This window comes from Brachyhypopomus gauderio, chromosome 2, assembly GCF_052324685.1.
Source record: "Brachyhypopomus gauderio isolate BG-103 chromosome 2, BGAUD_0.2, whole genome shotgun sequence".
Lineage (NCBI taxonomy): Eukaryota > Metazoa > Chordata > Actinopteri > Gymnotiformes > Hypopomidae > Brachyhypopomus > Brachyhypopomus gauderio.
In genome coordinates, this window is record NC_135212.1 from 22,729,926 (window position 1) to 22,742,598 (window position 12,673).

Sequence of the window (12,673 nt, forward strand, 5' to 3'; positions counted from 1 at the left end):
GAGGAGAGGCTGTATCCTTTACGCCCAGACCTCTGATCTCACCCTTCCACTCCGCAGTTCCTGCCTGATGTGAAAGGGAAAGTGAAGGCTGACGATGAGGCCCAGCACTGTGGGAACACTGGGAACACTGGGAGAATAGGAGCCGGTGTTGCTCTTTCTGGGCATATTGAAAGCATTCGCTGCTGTAGAATTCTCTTGCTGCTGTTAGAGTTAGAATACAGCAATAAATCTGTACCTTCTGCAGATTACAGGAACAGAATTTCCAGATCATTTTACCTCTACGTTTTGTACACTGTAGGGGTGTGACGATACACTCAGCTCACGAGACGAGACGAGACGTGATATTGGGTTCACGAGAACGAGATGAGATTTTAAGAACATTAAAATGACTGGACAACTGGACAATAATAAAAATTATATAACTGGACAACAGACTTTTATTAGAGTTACACATGCATTTTGAAATGTTTTATTATAACTCTTAATATGCATGATGTAAGCATAAACTTTTAATAAACGTCTTCCTCTACAAATTGAAATTAAAATAAAATTTCATAAAAGTTAAAATAAATTAAATATTTCACCTTTTTTCAAGCGCAAACAATTTTATGTGCAAAACAAAAAGTTCTTCTCTGTCAATACAGAGTGCAAATAGTGCAAACAGAGCCTGACCAAGTCACTGAATTTGCTGCAACTACACTGCCATGTTCATTTTTAATAATATTAGCATCCCCACACTGCTCCCGATATCCTTTGCTGTCTCAACTTGCCAAAGCGCCTTTCTGTCCCTGCTACCTCTGTTCAAGTGAGATGTGTTGATCTGAGTACTGAGCTGTGGTGGTGCTGTAAATATCTCTGCATCGTGCTCGTATTAACCGCGGTGTACGGCATTTTCATACAATGTTTGCATATGGTCCGTGTTTTATCAGTCACTCTCTTGCCATTTATCATTTCCGCCGGGTACCCAAAATGCTGCCAAACTAACGATTTGAAAGTGGCGGGGGCATCTTCAATAGTAATACCTGTATTTTCCTACGTCATTCTGGCTGCTTGCTGGATCACAAATCCCGCGAGACAGATTTTTAACGCGACGAGAAATATCGCTGAGTTACATCTTGCGAGATCTCGTCACACCCCTAGTACACTGTGAAGCATTGTGTAATGTTTTAAACATCTAGCGCTTTCTTAACGTACAAGGCGTTTGTCTTTTTTTAAATCCATTTTTCAAGTGTACTCATCAATCACATCCATGTAGATGATTAAAGAGAGACAGTATGGAGGACACAGATGACATTCAGCTAGTGTGTTGGACGTAGCAGAGCTCCTGACCACTCTGTGTGCTGAGTGGTTGAAGACACAGTTCCCACACACTGACCTGGAAGAAATATGGCTTTCCAGGTCAGGTCTGCACTGCACCGAGGTCATCCTCATTAAGGAGGGTGCAACCGCACCAGCCAGCCCTCAGAAGCAGTGTTCCTCTGGGCCTTCAACCGCCACAACCTCTTCATATTTACGTATGTATACTACAAGACCTGAGATGTTTGGGAGTGCGTCCAGTACAAGTTAATGGCAGATGTTGAACAATTAGTACAGGATTTTAAATAATAGAAGTGGCAAATGACCTGCTCACAATATCTGTATACTGAGTTAGCACATTCAGTCAGCATTAATCTAATCAATTGTACTGTTGAAATGTACCATTATGCACTAGCAGTATTTGTATGTATTGTGTATACTGATTGTGTGCTGCTGCTTAAGATGATGATAATAATATAATGAAGAATAACTATATAGGTCATTCAGATTAAAACTTTTATAAATCATTTAGTCAGTACATTAATTATGCTAAAGCTGATGTGTGATTAGTGTGATCTACACTCAAAACACATTGATTTAAACTGAATTATGTTGCCATGATGTCTGTCATGTTCTGCTAAAAGAGATAGTGAGTGGTATGCACAACTTAAACAAACCTTGAATACAGGAATGTTCTGCATTGTCTAAGTAGGACAGTCCATAAATAAATGTACACATGTACTGATACATAAATACATAAATGAGTAAGTTCATTTTATGCGTGTCAGAACAGCTGTTCTTGTGTGTGACTTGGTATGTTTATTATAATTTCCGCATGCACTATTTCGGGATAGATTTAGATTACCCAGTATTTTACATACTACCAAAGCCAAAAGATCAGTCTATTTATTTATTTCTTTTTCTCAGAGGCCACTACATCCCATAAATTGCTCAGCTGAGTAAAATGTCAAGCGAATGGTGAGCAGTGATCTCGTGGAGCATGGCGCTGAACAGGAAGCTGCTCCACAGCCCATGATGGGGTGGGGGAGGCGGGACTACAGAGGAAAGGTCAGTGCTTCTGCGCCATCACGCATTTGCATGTCACTCGAAGGAATGACACGATGGCCAATCACAGCTTGGAATAAGTAAAGCTGTAGTCCTGCCTCTAAGGGTGGTCGGAGGTGCTGAGAGTTGGCCGTGTGGGGGACAGGGCAAGGAAGGTCAAACCTTTGACATTTGCTGTGACACCAGCCTTCTATTTTTACATGCAGCCTTCTCTTGCCAATTACGCCCCTCCCTGCCCTGTATTGGGGTATCAAGTTGCAAATGTCACTGATAGAATGGACTATACACATTGTGTGTGTGTGTGTGTGTGTGTGTGTGTGTGTGTGTGTGTGTGTGTGTGTGTGTGTGTGTGTGTGTGTGTGTGTGTGTGTGTGTGGGTGTGTGTGGTTGTGTGTGTGTGGGTGTGTGTGTGTGTGTGTGTGTGTGTGTGTGTGTGTGTGTATGGTAGTGGTTGTGTCCCCACTCGCTAACCTCTGTCGGTACAATTTAGACGTCCTTCTGTGTTATCAATTTGCCATCTGTGTGGCACGCTATGAAACGCACAACGGAACTCCTGCTCCATCCAAATATAATCATCAAGCCAATTATCCTGACGTTCCTGACAAGGGAAGTGCTAAAGAGAAATAGGCTAGCAGATATCAGAAAGACTCGGTGTGATATCTCAGTCCCACCACGTCCAGTCAGGCCTGAAGGTCCGCGGGTCAGCGCCCTGGCCAGAGGGGTCTGAAGTGACTTTACCTGAGTACTGCCCCCCTTCCCTTTGTATATTAATCGTTTGTTACACTGTTTTTTTTTTTGCATCATTTATGTCCTAGTGCAGTTATCAACACTTAGACTTTTATTTTCTTTAGTAAAAAAAGCAAATAAGGGACTAATCTTCAAATTATTAGGTGCCATGAACAAAGCCATTCCAAGGCAGCCAACGCATAGAAATTGAAATTTCTCTGCGGACAGGGTCTGAAATTTAAAGTGCCCCCTCCGGCTACAGGAACAATTGCAGACTATAACTTTGCAGCAACATTGTGTTTAATAGAGCAGGCATTAAAACGATCCCACTGAAAGCTGCCGCAGAGAGGACATCACACCGGGGTCGTGGTGCGCAACACGCGCTCACCGCAATCAGCCCGCACACAGCTCCTGCCAGATTTGTCAGCCATACGTTTTGTTAATAGGTCAGGTAGTCGCAGAGCAGGAGTGTGCACACGTTAGGGGACATAAAAGCCAGGCCTGGAGGGAATACAGCTCAGGGTGTTAGAGGAAAAAAAAAAGAAAGATCTGAGCTATTATGGGCAGAACCTTGGGGGGGGGGGGGGGGGAGGCTAACAGGTCGTGTGCTTTGGTGCTGATTTTAAAACTTAATAAAATTGTTAAGCTCTCCTCATCTCCCTCCTTGAAGCACCCACGTGTTTTATTATCTGTTCAAAAGTTTCTGTGTCCCCCCCCTCATCTTTTGGGGAATCATTTTGGGTAAATTCTTCAGAAGTTGTGTTTTCACATGCAGCTATAACTCACCTGTCCCTTAGGGGAGGGATGGTGATTTTGGCGACAGGCTAATTGTGGTCAATATTCAACGGGGTTTTGAGTGGCTCCCTGTGGCATTAGTGACTGGAAACTATTGATCCTGCATCTTCACTATTGCATTGACTCCCTGTGCCACTGGGGCTGTGGAGAGGGACTCACTGATCCCTAAGATCAGTGTAACAGATTTGTTTTAATTATGTGTGCAAACAGCATGGAAATTGGATCGTTGACTGAAGTGGTGCAACTGGAACGATAATAGCACTAATTGCTGTTGCTATGCTCCGTCCTCTGATCAATACTTAGAGACGCGCTGTATGGACTGTTGTGGCCATACAGTAAAGCGCCTGGGAATCTGAAGCAGGCTGTATGTGGTCGTCTGGATGTGACGTGTGAAGTCCTAAACTTGTATATTGCATGTTTAAATGCATCACTTGCTTTTATGTTTATGCTCTTTTATTCCGCTTTATTATTCTGATTGTTGTAAATAGTAGTCGCAGTATGTTTGTGTATTTTTGTAGTATGTAGTATGCAGTGTGCTGTTTAGGAATCAGATGGTAGCTGTTTCATATTGGCTTTCCGCGGTGGCCTTTTGCTGTCGTCTCTGGCCAAGGGCCCCGCGATCCCCAGACTTAGAGCCCAAAACGTTGCTAAACTACAAAACCCTGTGAAATAAAACACTCAGAGGATTAGAACAATTTAGAAAGCAGACCCCCTTCCTTTCAGATGTGCCTTCTCTACGCTGAAGCTATTTCTCTGCACCCAGCGTGAGCTCTGCTTTGTGGCTTTTAATAACCTGCCTCTCCGAGTGCTACCCCCTGAGACACATTTCTCTCTCTCTCTCTCTCCCTCTCTCTCTCTCTCTCTTTATTTGTGCCACTCTGTTTCTATATACCAGCAGCTGCGTGGAGGAGACTCCGGTGCCTGAGTGGTGGAGGTGGCGACGGCAGCGGCAAATTTCTTCCAGTTGCTCAACACGATAATCCTCCTCCTCCTCTGCCCAGATCCAGCATTATATTGCAGTTTCATTGACTGGGAGGTGTTGTGTTGCTGTGGAATCAATAGCCAAGGGGATCCCAGCCCGACGATTAGCTTGTCAGTCAGGCCTGTGTGCCGGGGAGGGGAGGGGATCCACGGAGACGGAGGGCAGGCGGCGTAAATCCTGGAATACCAGGGGCCACCGACACCAACGGGCAGGAATGCTGGGAGCCGCTGACTGGTCCACACCACCTGTTGTAGAAGGCAACATGTGCTGAGTGTATTAACCTTTCTGCTACTGGGGTTGAAGTGCTGGCCACCGCCCTGCCTGACCCTGGACAAGGGGGGATGTGTGTCACACACACACACACACACACACACACACACACACACACACACACACACACACACACACACACACACACACACACACACACACACAGGGCTGGGGACCCTTTAGCCAGCTTGATGTTTTTTCTTTCTGCACACTGCTGTGTGACACACGTGCATCTCCAAACATTTTAGGAACATGTAAAAACACGCATGCGTTTCAGCGCCCTTTGAAACCAGGTAATCCATGTTCATAAACGTAAGTTCTTCAACCTCAAAACATGCTAACTTTGCAAATAAAGCGAAAGCTTCTAGGGGAGCAGTTATGCGTCAGCGAGATCGTGCTGACCCGTGTGCACACTCGTTTAATCCTCGTTCATGTTGGCATGGCTACAGTAGCCAATCTCGCCATTCTCACGCTGGGATTCTTGATTCTCCCCCCATCCGTAGAGTGCTGGAGGGGAGGCTGTCAAAGAGGCGGGCGTGCCGCGGTGCTGCTGCAGAGCAGGTGTGAGCCGGGCCGAGCCGAGGACTTGACCTCCAGCACCGGGCCCTACACCAGCATTTGCAGTGTCATATTTGTTTTGGTATCTTAAATCAGTTGTTCAGCGCTGGTCCCAGGAGAGAACAAGGCCTTATTTCAGTAAGTACTAAAAGAAGAGTAATTGTGCCCTATTTGTATATGTGAGCCTGAAGCACAGGGAGTTTAGACAGAGCAAATCGGTGACCTCTGGAGAATGTTTTGGCCTTCATCCCAGAGTTGACGCACAGTTCATCATCAATATAAAGTCATTTGATACATAGATAGATTCATACTGTGGATAAAGATTATCCTATATAAAACATGTCCCATAATGTCTTCTGTTCTTGGCTTAGTGTCAGAGTGCGATGTGTCTTATGGCTTTGTTGTGTATGTATTTGGGTTGCATTAGATCAGATCAGATCATTTTTTAAGCTTCAGTACATCTAAATGAACTGATTTTATCACACCTTTTATCTCAATAAAAATTTGTTTCAAGCGGTTGACTAGAAATTACAAGCATACTGAAACATTACCTTTCTTAGCATTTTAAACTATAAACATGTTAATGACATTCTGATAAAAACAGATGTAAATTGTGTGCATGTTAATCTGATTGGCACAAATGAGGTGACTTGCCATCCATTGTAAATTTCTCTCAGGCACACTGTGGCCATATTATTACCAAACAGGGACTCTCTGTAGATCACAGACAGCTGTGTCTCTGACAAAATTACTCTATTGACATCTCTATGTGTATGGTAATCTGAAAAGCCAAATATCTTCACAGTATCCTTATTAATGAATTAGCCTTGTTTGTGTGTGTGTGTGTGTGTGTGTGTGTGTGTGTGTGTGCGTGTGTGCGTGTGTGTATGTCTGTGTGCTTCATTTTATTAGTTTATCCTTCTCTGTCTGCTGACCTACTACTTGCTAAACACGAGGCACAGGGAGCTGGTGAAAGTTTCGGGTCCCCAGAAAGTCCTGACCCAAATCACTTTGTTAGCATTACACACACGACTTATTCATCTGGTGAGCCTAGACGTAATGACTGCAGCTACTGAATGTTCTCCTGCAGTGCGCCTCTGCCCTTTAGAAGGTCTCATGTAAGCATGATGCAGCCGTCTGAAGGAAGGCAAAATGGAAGCGATGCAGCTGTGTTATCCAAACTACAGTTCATGCAAACCACTGCCAGGATGTACTACTATCTACCATACTGGAAACGTTTATGCCTGGGTTTCTGAACCGTCTTCTGTAGTGTGCAAGGGTGCTTGTGTATGTGTGTGTGTGTGTGTGTGTGTGTGTGTGTTTGTCAGCACGCATCTGTCCTTTAAAGCTTGGGCGAGAGCATTTGCAGCGGTGTGGGAGAAGACACCCAGCTGGCCGGTGGAGCTAATGAGCAGGGACGTGCTCTGGGTTGGCTGAGAGAGGAGACACACTGCACTGGCAGGTCTGCTGCTCAGAATCACTCGGAGCTGCTGTCATCAGCGCAGGCCGACGCAGGTCCAGCATAGACCCGATGCTAAGGGGGGAGAGAGAGAGAGGGAGAGAGAGGGAGAGAGAGGGAGGGAGACGCACAGGAAGTGCAGGCCAGCTGCTGCCAAGCTGTCATGGAGAGGACAGCATGTTGCTGGGGGGAGGGGAGAGAAAGGGCATTGCTGCAGGAGCCATAGGAGTCAAGGGCAGGGTGGAGCGTCCTCTGTGTGTGTGTGTGTGTGTGTGTGTGTGTGTGTGTGTGAGTGTGTGTGTGTGTGTGTGTGTGTGTGTGTGTGTGTAATAGGACACAGAATGAGTGTGTTTCAGACTGGGTTGGTTTTTTGAGCTGAACGGAAGGGTTTTTTGTGTCTGTTTGTCAGAGCAGGACAGAGGTTCAGCAGTAATAAACTCACATTCCCATGCCCATGCGCAGTTTAGAGGGTAGGACAGGTTTCTGGCTGTCAACATAAAATGCTTTTGTTTTATAAAAGAAAAAAGTTTTGTCACCACTTTCTGAAGAATGGAAACTGTGTGTAGCTGTTTAGGTCAAGATGACCCTTGAGTCTGCCTTCAGAAAAACACTCCAAACATCATGATCTTTCCATGACAACAAAACCAAAAGTGTCAGTTTTATGTACACAACAGAAAAATCCTGGATTTCTGGAGACCTTCCACTCACCCGTGGCTGCATTAGATGCTGTTTCATATCAACATTTTACGTTTGCCAATAGAAGTGAAAACAAATCAGCCTCAGTTTAATTTCAAAACTACTCTGATTTTTAAATTTAGGAATTTCTGTGAACTGGTATCTATGTACTCCTGTCTAGGGTTCTGAAGAGCTTATCCTCAATAGTCAATTGTGTGTGTGTGTGTGTGTGTGTGTGTGTGTGTGTGTGTGGGTACGCATGTCTTATACACCCCTTATGATGTGTCAGGCCAAAGCCATGCTAGTCTCTTGAGGGTACTTAGGGAAAGATCTGGGAGAATGTTCCAGAATCCTGGGAGAGGAACGCTCCTCAAGAGGGAAAACACAGCAACACGTTAAGTTATTAAGCCCCACTTTGGGCGGTGTGTGTGAAACGAGCTCCCAGAAGAGCTGGTGAGAATCCCTTAACTCGCATTACTCCGCCCCCTGCTTTTGTCCCTCATTCACCACTGGGTTAGAAGGGTCACTCTCTCCATGTGGATAGGTCCTCTGGCCCAATTACACCGCTACAGTGCTCAATTAGGCCCAACTCCCCCCCCCCCATTTTTAAGGTGACATTTCAAATAGGGCTTTACATTTTTTAAGGCTTAAAGAAAAGTAGGGGGACCCCCAAAAGTAAGATGACATTAGGAGTGTAAATGGCGTCTCAAGCGAATGAATTGTCATTGAAGCTCTTTCTGATCAAATGAGCAGGAATGCAGGCCAGATAATTGAGTAAAATGTTCTTTTTTGGTATTAGTTTTATTGTAGAGATGCCTTTGTGTAGTATGGTAGGTGGTATAGCATGGAGATGTTTGACAGATGGTTGGGAGTTTTTGAAAGGCAGAATAATGAGCCATATTTTGTGTAAATGGAAAGTCCCCAAAGATTTTTCCTTTGGATGCAGGAGTAGGACGAATCTGAGCTGGAACAGAACGCCAAGCTGACTTGGGCAAGGACAATGATAGTGTACTACATTAGAACAGATGAGTGTACTACGTTAGAACAGACAAGTGCACTACATTAGAACAGAAGAGTGTACTACGTTAGAACAGACGAGTGCACTACGTCACAACAGGCGAGTGCACTACATTAGAACAGGCGAGTGTACTACGTTAGAACAGACAAGCTTAGCAGTGAAGGTGTTTCAAACTTGCCTGCTATGCAGTTTATGGAAACTGTTATTCAAAATAGAAAATACAGTTTTAATCAAGGAAAAATATAAATAATGACATCAATAAATGACTTTGCTTTCAGTATGTTGTGTTGGCGAATATGAAAGTGAGATACATTTTCCAAAATAAAGTATTAACACTTTAGCATAGTTTGCACTTCATATAGTAATGCTGTCAAGACAATTTCAGCCACTCTTTTTGGGCCAAATTTGGGCTTTCTTTATATATACCATGACACCATTCATGTAACTGTAGTGTCAGGGGCCGATTGGATCATTTCCTGATGCCTGGTGTAAATAGGCGGTCCAGGTATCTTTGCACCAAAGCAAGGTCACATTCTATCTCCAGGTGCTCAATTAAAAGGGGCATTAATCTTGTTTACACAATAGAACAGCAATATGGAGCGAGGTAGTAAATTTATTGTCGTTAAACAGTGGGAGGCGTCTAGGTCCTGGCAGAGTGCCCAGCAGATGCCTGATCTGGTGTGGGCACGTGCAAGTAAGAGGGTCCAGGACTCAGCCCTGCATGACTGAGCTCTAGACAGGCAAGCAAGCAGGCAGAGGCCTGACGCTCCTGCCCTCCCCCCTGCTCTGACGCTCCTGCCCTCCCCTCTGCACCGACGCTCCTGCCCTCCCCCTGCTCCGACGCATGCTTCTGGGGTATATTTAGTAGGCAGAGGTGTCGACTGCTATGGAAAGTGTCTGTAGTGCTTTATGACGTGGGACCAGTGGCTGGGGACCAAGTTCACTGCACAAAATTAAATGCATGCACACAGGCTTACAAGTAATCACATAATCTACGCTCACACACACACACACACACACACACACACACACACACACACACACACACACACACACACACACACACACACACACACACACACAGTAAGGTCTTAAAAACTGCACTACCTTTCTGACTGAGTGGTTGCCAGAACTGGTAGAGTCTCTCATATAGTTGCAGAATTTTATTGAGCTCTTACCAAGTCTGGCACATTCTAAACTCTTCCACCAGGTGATTTTAACCACACGTTTCTCTTGTTAACTATTATTAAATTGTATTATGATATTCAAGCCCCAGATATTATTGGTGCTGCCTTTGATCCAGAGCAGTTGGACTTTAGGGACTGGGGTGAACTCAGGTGATCTTGCCCAGACGTAAAGACACTTTGCGTGTTTACTGGATTACTGCAGTACTGTGTCATTATGTGTCATTATCCTTATCATCCAATTCAGTGGTATTTATGAACGTACAGCACATTTTTACGTACCTTCATGCAAATTGATTTTATAAAAACCTATAAATTAAATTTTTTATGTGTAATTCTTTATGCGTAAATTTAAAGGAAGGTGCATTTGATTCGAATTTTTCAGTTTAAGGTTGATTACTTGCTTTATTGGTGTCAATGTCGTCCTGCAGGATGGATCAGACAGAAGACCAAGAACAGATGAAGACACGCAGTGAAGGACTGTGATGATCTCCAGTTCTACACTGACGTCTCTATCTAGAAGCCAGGCCCCACGAGTCCTGAAGCATCATCACACCAGTATGCACTCTCTCTTGTTCTTTGTTGATGTGTGGTTCTGCCCCCTGGTCCTCGTTCGCGGGACCTGTCATCGTTGCCCTGAACAACACGTGTTGGAACGATGAAGCTTGCTTCAGCCATGAACCCCTTAGGAATGCTGCGTATTCTTACATGCATGACACCGAAGACTACATTCCTCTACCCCCACCAGCTCCGCTCTCTCTGTGCCAAAGGTTAATGGCTCATCACCACAATAAGCCTACCGCAAAGAACTGCGCTCGCCGGGGCGTACCTGCGGCTATGTACCTTACGATGGTAAAGCCACGGTGAGACCTCACACCCTGCTTTGAAGGGTATGTGTGTAAAGGATTTGAGTTTATTACATTAGGGTAACCGAAGCCTATTCAGTCAAATAAGTGTTCATTCCCCTTGTGGAAGAAGCTTGATCCTTTATGTTAGGTTTTCCTGAGAAAAGTGAAGTACTTCTTATGAAGTAAACTGAGTGGATTTCTCACTAAATATCGCATTTAATTTGTCAACCCTTTCTGCCGGTATGCCAAAGGAACCCTTTGTGTGACATCTCGGGTTTTTTTTCTGCAGTATTTTTGCAGTTGCATTATCTATATAGCATATATTTTTGCATTTTAATTTTTTTCCCATACAGAAAAAAAAACTTTGCTTTACTACAGAACCTGTCCCAAACTCCAACACTTCGCCAACCGCCGTTCACCGTAAACAAGGTCTTATTTCATAAATGGAGCCAGTGTTTATCCCCTACACACTCTGTTTGCAAAACATAAAAGGAATTCAAAAATTCTATTCTATTTATTTATTTATTTTTTTGCACGCCCTAACACTGATTCATGCTAATTTGCACTCGTTGACATTAGCTCTGGGTTTCATCACCTATTGAGTATCTTCTGGTCTGTTATTATGGGAGGTGGGTTCTTCAATTTACAACTGTATCAAATGGATTTTTTATTGGGACCATCAATATTTTGGATAGACTAGCACAGCTATCTGCAGCTAAAGGTAAGGAAAGTTTCCTCTTGATTCGTAATTGTAGAAGCGCATGTCTCTCGGTTACTCTGGGTAACAGGTGCCTAACTGGCTCCGTATTACGAGTGTCACTGTTATTCTTCTAGGAGTGGCATGCAGTTAACCCAAAACCACAGCCTGTAATTTGGGACTGATGCCGCACTTTGAGATGGAGCCGATCGGCTTGCTCCGGGCGTCTAGGTGCAGGACTTGATTAGGCCAAATTACATATGGGAACTACTGCAGTAACCACAGCACTGCTCAGGGAGAGAGACAGAGGGGGAGGGAGGGGGAGAGAGGGAGAGAGAGAGAGAGGTGGGGAGGTGGAGAGGTGTCTGTGCTTTGTACAAAATGTGCTGCTCTGGGGGACTGTGATTTACACACCTAGTCATTCTAACAATCAATTTGGTGCTTTAAAAATGTTTTAATTTTTGATGAAACATCATGCCCTCAACATGTTTATGTGTCCGAGACTGTTTGCTGATTTTTTTAATGAATTGATTTAGTGTCATCGTTTCCCACTTGTGCTAAGCAGAGATGTCAGCGGGCTGCATTGACAGTAGTTTGTGAATGCTGTGGTGTGGTATGTGTGTGTGATGTTGAGTGCAGCTCTCTGATGAAGTGGTGGCGCTGAGGGCAACAACTGTTCTGAATCATGACTCGGACCCCAGATCCTCGTGTTATCTGGGCAACAAGTGACTTGGAAAGACTCGGGGTAAGACCAGCGGATTTTATCAGGACTCTGCTGGAGAGGGGGAGAGAGAGGGAGAGGTAGAAGGAAAGAGGGAGAGGGGGAGAGAGCGAAAATGAGAGGGGTAGAGAGGGAGAAGGAAAGAGAAGGAGAGGGAGAGAGAGGGAGAAGGAGAGAGGGGGAAAGAGAGGGGAGAGAGAGGGGGAAAGAGAGGGGAGAGGGGGAGAAAGAGAGGGGGAGAGAGGGAGAGGGGGAGAAAGAGAGGGGGAGAGAGGGAGAAGGAGAGAGGGAGAGGGGGAGAGAGGGGGAGAGAGGGAGAGGGGGAGAGAGGGAGAGGGGGAGAAAGAGAGGGGGAGAGAGGGAGAGGGGGAGAGAGGGG

General features: G+C 44.9%; 1 long non-coding RNA gene across 1 annotated transcript; it reads left to right on the forward strand.

Annotated features, from left to right (window-relative positions):
* Positions 1–1,312: 1,312 nt before the first annotated feature.
* Positions 1,313–11,143, forward strand: LOC143508806 (uncharacterized). The gene is made up of 3 exons (XR_013129484.1): positions 1,313–1,514; positions 2,224–2,364; positions 10,460–11,143. It is a non-coding gene; the product is annotated as an uncharacterized LOC143508806 (long non-coding RNA).
* The last annotated feature ends 1,530 nt before the right edge of the window (positions 11,144–12,673 follow it).